The 8,676-nt window shown below is 36.4% G+C and overlaps 1 pseudogene across 1 annotated transcript in view; it reads left to right on the top strand.

The window, feature by feature from the left end:
- The first annotated feature begins 4,679 nt into the window (after positions 1 to 4,679).
- LOC149539704 (ubiquitin-conjugating enzyme E2 22-like) overlaps positions 4,680 to 8,676 on the top strand; it is a 37,611-nt pseudogene continuing 33,614 nt past the window's right edge. The window contains exons 1-5 of the transcript XR_016356526.1: positions 4,680 to 4,873; positions 5,126 to 5,132; positions 5,229 to 5,364; positions 5,553 to 5,629; positions 5,760 to 5,872. The product of XR_016356526.1 is annotated as a ubiquitin-conjugating enzyme E2 22-like (transcript). The remainder of the gene's footprint in view (positions 4,874 to 5,125; positions 5,133 to 5,228; positions 5,365 to 5,552; positions 5,630 to 5,759; positions 5,873 to 8,676) is intronic.

The raw sequence follows: 8,676 nt of genomic DNA, 5'->3' as shown, positions 1-8,676 counted from the left end.
GAACCGTACCTACCATTATCTTAATCATACTTATAACTTTATCATTAAACCCCACTCTTTCAAGCACATCATAGAGAAAGTCCCACTTCACCTTATCATAAGCCTTGGAGATATCCAACTTGAAGGGCATTCTAGGTCTTTTATTTTTTTCCATTGAATGTATGACCTCGTGTCATCGCTGCATCTAGGATTTGTCTTCTTGGAACAAATCCCTTCTGTGGAGTACCATTTTTTTTTTTCCAGGAATGGCTTTATCATGTTGACCAAAAATTTGGCAAAGATTTTATACACAGTATTGTATAGGCTTATAGGCCTAAAATCTAGAAGGCTCATGGGTGACAAAGTTTTAGGGACTAAAACAATAAAAGTCTTATTTATCCTTTTTAGCATCTTCCCTATTTTAAAGAAGTCTCTGGTAGCCCAAACTAGTTCACTTTTTACAACTTCCTAGAAATGCTAGAAAAAAGCTGGAGGGAAACCATCTGGTCCTAGGGCCTTATAAGCTTTCATAGAGAACACAACACACTTCACTTCCTCCTCTATGATGTTTCCTAAAATGTGATTGTTTTCCATCGCACCTAGCACCTATGGGATTGTATTAATCAAACTTCTTCTGATAATCTAATTTCCTGCATTGCTATCCTTAATGTAAGCCTTGCTAAAATATTCCACCGCATGTCTTCCCATCTCCTCCTGGTCCTTATAAACCCTTCCCCCTTCTCCTTCCGACCCACTGATTGTGTTTCTTCTTTTATGATTGGAGGCTGACTTGTGAAAAAAGGTAGTATTTTTGTCTCCCTCAATTAACCATTGGACCCTTGATCTTTGTTTCCAAAAAAATTCCTCCCTCAAAATAATATCCTTCCATTTTTTTTTCTATATTCCTCTTTTTCCTGAGTTGCAATTTCTAGGTTATTTCCTTTAGCAATCTCCACTTGAAGTATTTTAAGTTTTTCCTCCACTTCTCCTTTGATTTTAAACAAGTCTCCAAAGGAACTCTTAGCCCAACCCTTAATGTTTCTCCTTATATTATCAAGCTTTTGGGTTAGTCTATACATTGCAGTTCCATCTAACCTTATATTCCACCATTTTTGAATTCTATCTTTGAATTCTGGGTGAGATTGCCACATTATTTCATACCTGAAAGGTTTTAGTCCACCTTTTAAACCATCCTTCCACTAGAAGATTAAAGGGGAATGATCTGAAACAGTTCTAGTAAGGTTCTCCAAAAGGGAATTACCTAATCAATTCTAGTTCCCTGTCACCATTAGCCTATCCAGCCTAACTTGGATAAGATCACTCCCTTTTCTATTATTGGTCCAAGTAAATGGGTTCCCTCTCAATTTCACATCAATAAAATCCATTCTACTCATAAAATCATTAAGATCTTGCAAACTTTCAGGGCAGTCCCTATTTCCTCCTAATTTCTCTGAACGATAAAGGGGGGTATTAAAATCTCTCATACACATTAATTGTTTATCTTTCATACTTTCTAGTGTCCTTACCAGCTTGTCATGCATTTCCTTTCTCCCTACCTTACTATTAGAAGCATAGATATTAATACTTGAATACTAGTTTGGAATTATGTTATTATGAAATTTCTATCCTTCCATACTTCAACCCTTATCATAGAGCATGGGTTCCACAGGGTAGCAATGCCCCCCGAGGCTCCATTAGCATCCATATGCATGTAAGCAGCTCCCAGCCAAACATGACTAGCAATTCTATCAAAATTAGCACTAGACATTTTAGTTTCTTGTATTAACACACAATCTACCTTTTCTTGAAATATGTACTATTTTAGAGCATATTTCTTCTGGGGATTATTTAACCCCCTTACATTCCAAGACAGGAATTTCATTTCTTACCTCTAGTTACAGTCTCTAGTGTAAGTTGCTTACCACTAGCCACATCCGTTGTTGCTTGTTTAGTCCTGGTTGCTTTGCTAGTTGGTCTTCCAACTATCCCACATGCCCCTACATTTGGTTTTTTCCCCCCCTTCTATTTTTTTTCTAAACCTCCCACTCCCCATTATCCCCCTCCTGTGGTGAAGTGGGACTTAGTTCCTTTTCAGTCTTTTCAATACTTGCCATTACTTCAACTGCTATCTCCACTGGAGAGGCTTTTATCATCCTTATGGGGGTACATACCCTCTCTTGGGAAGCACATTCTGTAGCCTTTAGTTCTTGAAGGCCCTCTCCTCCCTATTTTAATGGAGGGCTAGGAAGAGGATGGTGAACTACTATTTCGCCTTCCTCCATCATTTCTCCTTCCTTAAGTTCCCCCATGGGAGAACTCAATAGTTCTTCTGACTCATGTCTAAAGGGGCATTCCTCCATTTCCTTTTTATCCCTCAAAAGCTTCCCCCTCCCTAGTTTCAATATGCCCCCTTGCTCGTTTGCTTGGGGTGGTATGTACTAGGTTATCCTCCATATTTTGTGCATCAATAGTCTCCTCCTCCAATCTTGGGGCTTCTGAGGGTTCCCCCACGACTTCCATTACAATTCTTGGGGAACCTTCCTTTTGTTTAGCCTTCTGCACTTGGGCCTTACAGTCGACTATAAGGTGTCCAAATTGACCACACTTTTGATAGAATAGGCTTGCATTCTCATATTCAACAGGTTGAACTTTCTCTCCCCATTTGGTTTTGAATGTGATCACAGTCGAGAGGGCCCGTTCAATGCGACACTCACATAGAATCTGACGTACACCAATCGTGATTTTTGCATAGTCACTTTGTCCACAGTAACAAAGTGGCCAAAAGAATTCTCCACCCACCTTATAATCTTTTCATCCCAAAATTCAAGGGGCAGTCAAGGTAACCTTACCCAGATTGGAGCTAGCTTATTCAACTCTGCACTAGCATCAAAGCTCGGGTGCCACCTTGTTAAGGCAAGACAATGCTTTCCATAATACCAAGTTTTCAATAGTATGAGATTAATATCCTCTTCCGACGTGAATTTAAAACAGAAGAGGCCACTTGGCATTGCTAAAACACCCACACTACCCCTAATTTTCCATTTTTGACTCACCCACTTATGAACCATCTCGATTGTGGGTTTGAAGGAAACAAATCTGCCCACAACACAAAGTTTAAGGCCAAAGGTAACACTGTCCACCAAAGTATCGGGGTGGGAGATCACTGGCCCATCTATGCCATTAGCAATCTTGGGATCCTCTATTAAAACATTAGCTACTGTAGAATCCACTAGTGCATTCTTCCAAACTCTCAGGGTCCCATCTGTCAACTTCTAACCACCTTCTAATGGACAACCCAAGACAAAAGTGTCAGAAAAAATCTTCCCATCCACACCCATGGACCCACCTCCATCTGTCTTGTCCTCCAAATCCTTGCGCAACGCTAACACCATTTGTAGATCAGGGCAAGGTGGAGGATCCAGAGGCCTAGGGCTCACCATGACCAAATTCAAATTTTGAAAATGAGCGGTAATGGGTTGCACAACGGTAACAGGTTCTAGAGCGTTGTATTTTTTGTCATTAAGAATTGTTGGGCTATGAGGGGGGCCATTAATTTTGTTTTTTAAAGTATCTTTGTAGGAGTGATATTAATTAAAATTAGATAATAGATTTTTAATAAATATTACTTGTGGGTATTAATAAGTCAATTAACATTTTAAGTTAAGTTTGTAATTTTCTTGAGTTAGAAATTTAAATTATTATGAAGTATAAGTTGACAATCATTAGTAGATCTAAAACTTATTAATAGAATTTTAATTATATATATTTGTTTATTTAAAGTTAATAATTAGAAGGTTAAATGTGTATGCAATAAATGATAATCAGAACATAAATCATAATAGTATTGTGGTTGAAGTTTTGTGAATTTGGAGGTTAGATGTTTAAGTTTGAAGTAAATGAGTATAATTATTCTTGGTATTTTTTCGAAACACAAAAATAATTGGTTGACATATGCAAAACCATATCAAGATCACATTATAGACAAGAACTATGGCGCTTATGTCCCTTGATTTTTTATGGGTATTGCTCAAACTATTTTTGAAATTAGTTGTATCTGATATTTCTTTATTTTGATTAATGAAATAGTCAAAGTATTGGGAAATTTAGTTAGAGATTTTCAAATAGTAAAATAATATAGAATAAAATTGTAGGTACATGAAGAAATAAGCTCTCTGATATATTATGTAATATTTTATACCAATTTTTTCTCATCACAATTACTTCTTTATGTGACAAAAAGTTTTATAGAATGCAAATCAAATTTCCTATGAACTTCTTATTCGTGCTAGTTAAAAATGAAAATTCAGTATTCATAATTTTTTAAAAATTAAACTACATACTAGTCCCAATAATTTGGCCTTTTAAATAGAACGACAATACTTTAAATTTTCCGCCAACGGCCACTTGGGACGATGCGGAGATAGCCGTTGAGGAAAGCGACCGAAGCGATAACGGTCAAAAACCTAACCGCAGTTAAAACCCATGTAGCTGCAGTTAACTAACGCAGGTCCCACTTCCGACCCTGATTTTTTAAAAATTTCCCCATTAACTCGTTTTGGGTGAAGTTGTGTTCGGTCAATCTGTCTTAGAGCAGAGCATTAAACAACTTTTTTTTCTCGATTCCACGCCTCGCTGTGAAGTTGCTCCGGCAAAGAAATTATTCATTGGCCATGGACTGAATCAGATTTTGGGTTGACATCATGGAAGGGTTTATAAATTGTTCAGCGGCAGTTTTGGGCAAATCTCCTACCCGGTGTTTTTCCAGAGCACATTCAATTTCACGGTCCAGCTGGATATGCCTGGAAGCTCGCGGAGATTTCAGGCATGAAATTCGGTTAATCTTACTTAACTCTGTTTTTGCCGTGATTCGGAGGTTGCTTGACGGATATTTGTGGTGATTTTAGGGTTATAGGATCGTCTCGTTAAAGATTTTGGTTTGTTTGAGGTTTCTTTAGGAATGCTCTTGTGTATTTCTGGCGTCGCAAGACAAATTCATGTTGAGCTGCGTGAGTGGAACGTGCGATCTATTGCTGGATTTTGATATGCTTTTATTGACATTTTGTGATCTTGAGCCCCGTTGATTTTGGTATCAAATGCCGTGGCTTTATGGAGCTGGAGTATTCACAGAGTCTTAAAATTTCCCGAACTCCAAGGTAAGGATTTTCACGAATCTCCATTTTGAAACCTTCTTATTAGCTGCGTTGTTCTATGGACAGGCTTTAAGTTTAGGGTTTGATCATTTCTGACAGGCTGAAAATGAGAACCTTCCGGAACTTGCACTTGCAAGGGAGATGAAGAATCTTGATGAAGCGCCACCAGCAGGCACTAAAGTAACTATGAATGACGACAGTTTCTCAAGGATATTTGCAGAATTTGAAGGACCGGGTATTGCAGATGAATACTCGTTAAAGTCAATATGAATTAAAATTTCTAATCTTTATTTGTCTTTGATAAATTTTGTTTGCACTTGCAAGCAAACTCATTTGATCATAGTCTAATCTATTTTTTAATAAAAATATAATCAAACAGTTGCCATGAATGTTATTTGAATTAGTGCACTCTTTGTCATGCAGCTAGCACCCCATATGAGAATGGCATTTTCCGCATGAACTAGTCTTAAGTACTGATATTCCATACTCTACGCCAAAAGGTGGTTTGGTTTTGCTTCTATAACCTCAGAAGGATTGCACATTTTTAAGGTTTGGACATTCCCTTTGTTAATTATTCTTTATTTCATCTTCCAGATCTTCTATTCCATTTATAGTTTGTCTTTACTACAGGTTATTTTGTGACAAAAATATTCCATCTTAATATTGCAAATAATGGAGAAATTTATGTCAATGCCCTGAAGAAGGACTGGAATCCAAGCCTTGGATTGCGACATGTTCTTGTGGTACACTAATGTTCCCCATCCCTATTTTATTTTCATGAAATTTATTTTGTAGATGCAAGTTATGACAAGTGGGAAGTTAAACATTTTAAATGACACTGTATTTTTAGTGAATTTTGCAAATCAAATGAGCTTGGATCTTTTGAAACTAGATTGGAAAGTCAAAAAGCAATTATATATATTCAGTCATGGGATAAATTAGGTACTTTATTTTAATAACCTAGACTTTGCCTACAATATGGGTAGCTTGAATGAGAGAGCCTCTTGTTTGAGATAACTAAGAAGTATCCTTTTGGTGTATTCGAGATTTCAGTTTATATAAGTAGTTTGCACTGCTAATGGATTTGTGTTGAGCATTGCCATGCAGAAGATATAAAGACCCTCACCTAACAAGCAAAATTGACCATATAAATTATAAATTATGACCTTTGCATCATTTAGTTTATATTGTTTGATCCTTAATTTTTTTTGTTTTACTTGATTTAATATAGAAACTTTCATGAAAGAAATGTAATCAAATTCCACCCTATGCTTGCTCCTTTATGGCTTGGTTGGTTTGAGGGTATGGCCTTTTGTTTGAACAGGCTATGTTGAGGTGTGTGAGAGATCTGTGGTAGAACTGGGCATGTTGCAATGTTCTTTGCTTAGTTCGGAGTGTCAATGAATATTTACCTTTTTCTCTTTAAAAAAGTTCATTTACAAACTATTTGCCATGTGATTGTGATTGAACTCGGGTTACTCATGTGGTTTGCCTTAGGCATGGAGTGGATTCAGGAAAACTTTGTTTGAGGGCATGACCTTGTTTTGAGGGCATGCTAGTTTATGGTGTGGTGTGTTAGAAACTTGTGGTGAAATTGGGCATGTTGCATTGTTCTCTATTTAGTCCAGATTGTCAATGAATATTCACCTATTTTTTTGAAAAAGTTCATTTACAAACTATTTGCCATGTGATTGTAATTGAACTCGAGTTTACTTGTGTGCTTGCCTTGGGTCTAGAGTGGATTTAGGACAACTTTGTTTGAGGGTATGACCTTGTTTTGAGGGGGCATTAGGTTCCTTGCTCATATATGTTAGAAATAGTTGGTGTACTAGGCAAGGTATTAGGTGCTTTGCTTGATACACTCTCCCAAACCTAGTATAGGGTTTTCATAATTAGAGTGTAACCAAGTCTGTTTGGCTTTTGAAACCAGATGAGCATAACCTAGTTGGTGTAAACCAAGTCTGGGTGTTGAATCATGTAAATTTGCAAAGGTAGCCTCCACATCCAACAATCTAAAAACTTAAGATAACTTCACATCATCAATTGAAGTTCCATCATATTAGATATGCTAGAAATAGGTGGCATGCCTAGGCAGGGAACCAGACACTTTTCTTGAGGCCCCTCTAGCTCTTGCAAACTTAATATACGAGTTAAATACCCAATATCATAATGAAAATATACCTAGGTCTTTTTGATGACATGTGACCAGATCAGGAGTAGAACATGGTTGTTGTAAAACTTTAGGCAACTACACAACCAACAATCTAAAATCTTAAGACAACTTCAGTTGGATATGTTAGAAATAGGCAGAATACCCAGATAGGGTTTGCATACCCAATAGGATATCATAATCCAAATGTATCAAGGTCTTCTTGATGATATGTGAACTCGATCAAGAGCAGAACTTGGTTGGTGCAAACTAGGTCTAGGGGCTGAACCAAGTAAATAAATTATTAAAATTAAACTTGAGATAGCTCCACATCTAACAATCTATAAACTTTAAGACAACTTGGGAGTCAATATGGAAATTGGTTTGTAAGCCATTCAAAGATAAATATTGATAATTAAGTTTCTCTTGTTTTAAGACAACTCCATATTGAAATTCCATAATATTAGATTGGGATGGTTAGTATCGAAAATGGTTTCCAATTAAATTCTCCACTTTAGTGTAAGTCATTCAAAGATAAATACCTAAGTTATTGATTCATATGCAGATGTAGAAGTGGATGGGAAACGGGTGTGCATATGCGCGATTTTGTTTTTGTGGGATGTGGATGCGTGTATATATGTATATGCAAAGAAGTGAAAGAAATATATAAAATTAAAACAATTGGTAGCTTGTAACTTCACCAATACATATTCAAATATTCAATAAGATTATAAACCATATCAATGACATCATATATGTTTATGTTCATGATTGTAGTGCAAATCAATAAATCATCACAATTATGAAATCAAAATATAGTTCATCATTTGATGTTTATCAATCTGAGTCTGAATCATATGGATTCACAAAAAATTCTTCATCATCTCCAACTCCTCCAATTGGTGCAAGCTCAAGATCATTTGAACCAAGAATGGTTCCACTCAAGCACTAGATACAACATGTGTCGTGATGTTTTTAACATTATAATCCACAATTGTAGCAAGATCTTGAATTGTTGCATCCAAGTTTGTACACTCGGGTTTTACATCCCAAACCTTGGCTGCTCCTTCCTTGTAGTGATCCTCCTTACATGACAAAAGACACAAGTTGGTATGAATGAAAACCAAGTCTTCAACATTTTTAGAGCCCAACTAGTTATGCTTCAGTTGGTAGGTACTCCAATTATGTTCAACAGTGGAATAGCTTGCAACCTAGATATGTTCACAATTACAAAATTAATTATTAAAGTAAAACATAAAAATGAAACATTGAAAATCAATTTAAAGAGTTGTAGAATACATGGGGTAAACAAAAAAGTAAAAACAAATAAAACTTATTTGTGAGAGGATTTTGATTGCGAGAGGTTGTAGATGCTTAAGTAGTTGACCATAGAGGTAC

This window comes from Cupressus sempervirens, chromosome 9 (assembly GCF_028749045.1).
Source record: "Cupressus sempervirens isolate cs-2001-9-10 chromosome 9, ASM2874904v1, whole genome shotgun sequence".
Lineage (NCBI taxonomy): Eukaryota > Viridiplantae > Streptophyta > Pinopsida > Cupressales > Cupressaceae > Cupressus > Cupressus sempervirens.
This window is presented reverse-complemented; position numbering and strand designations above follow the sequence as displayed.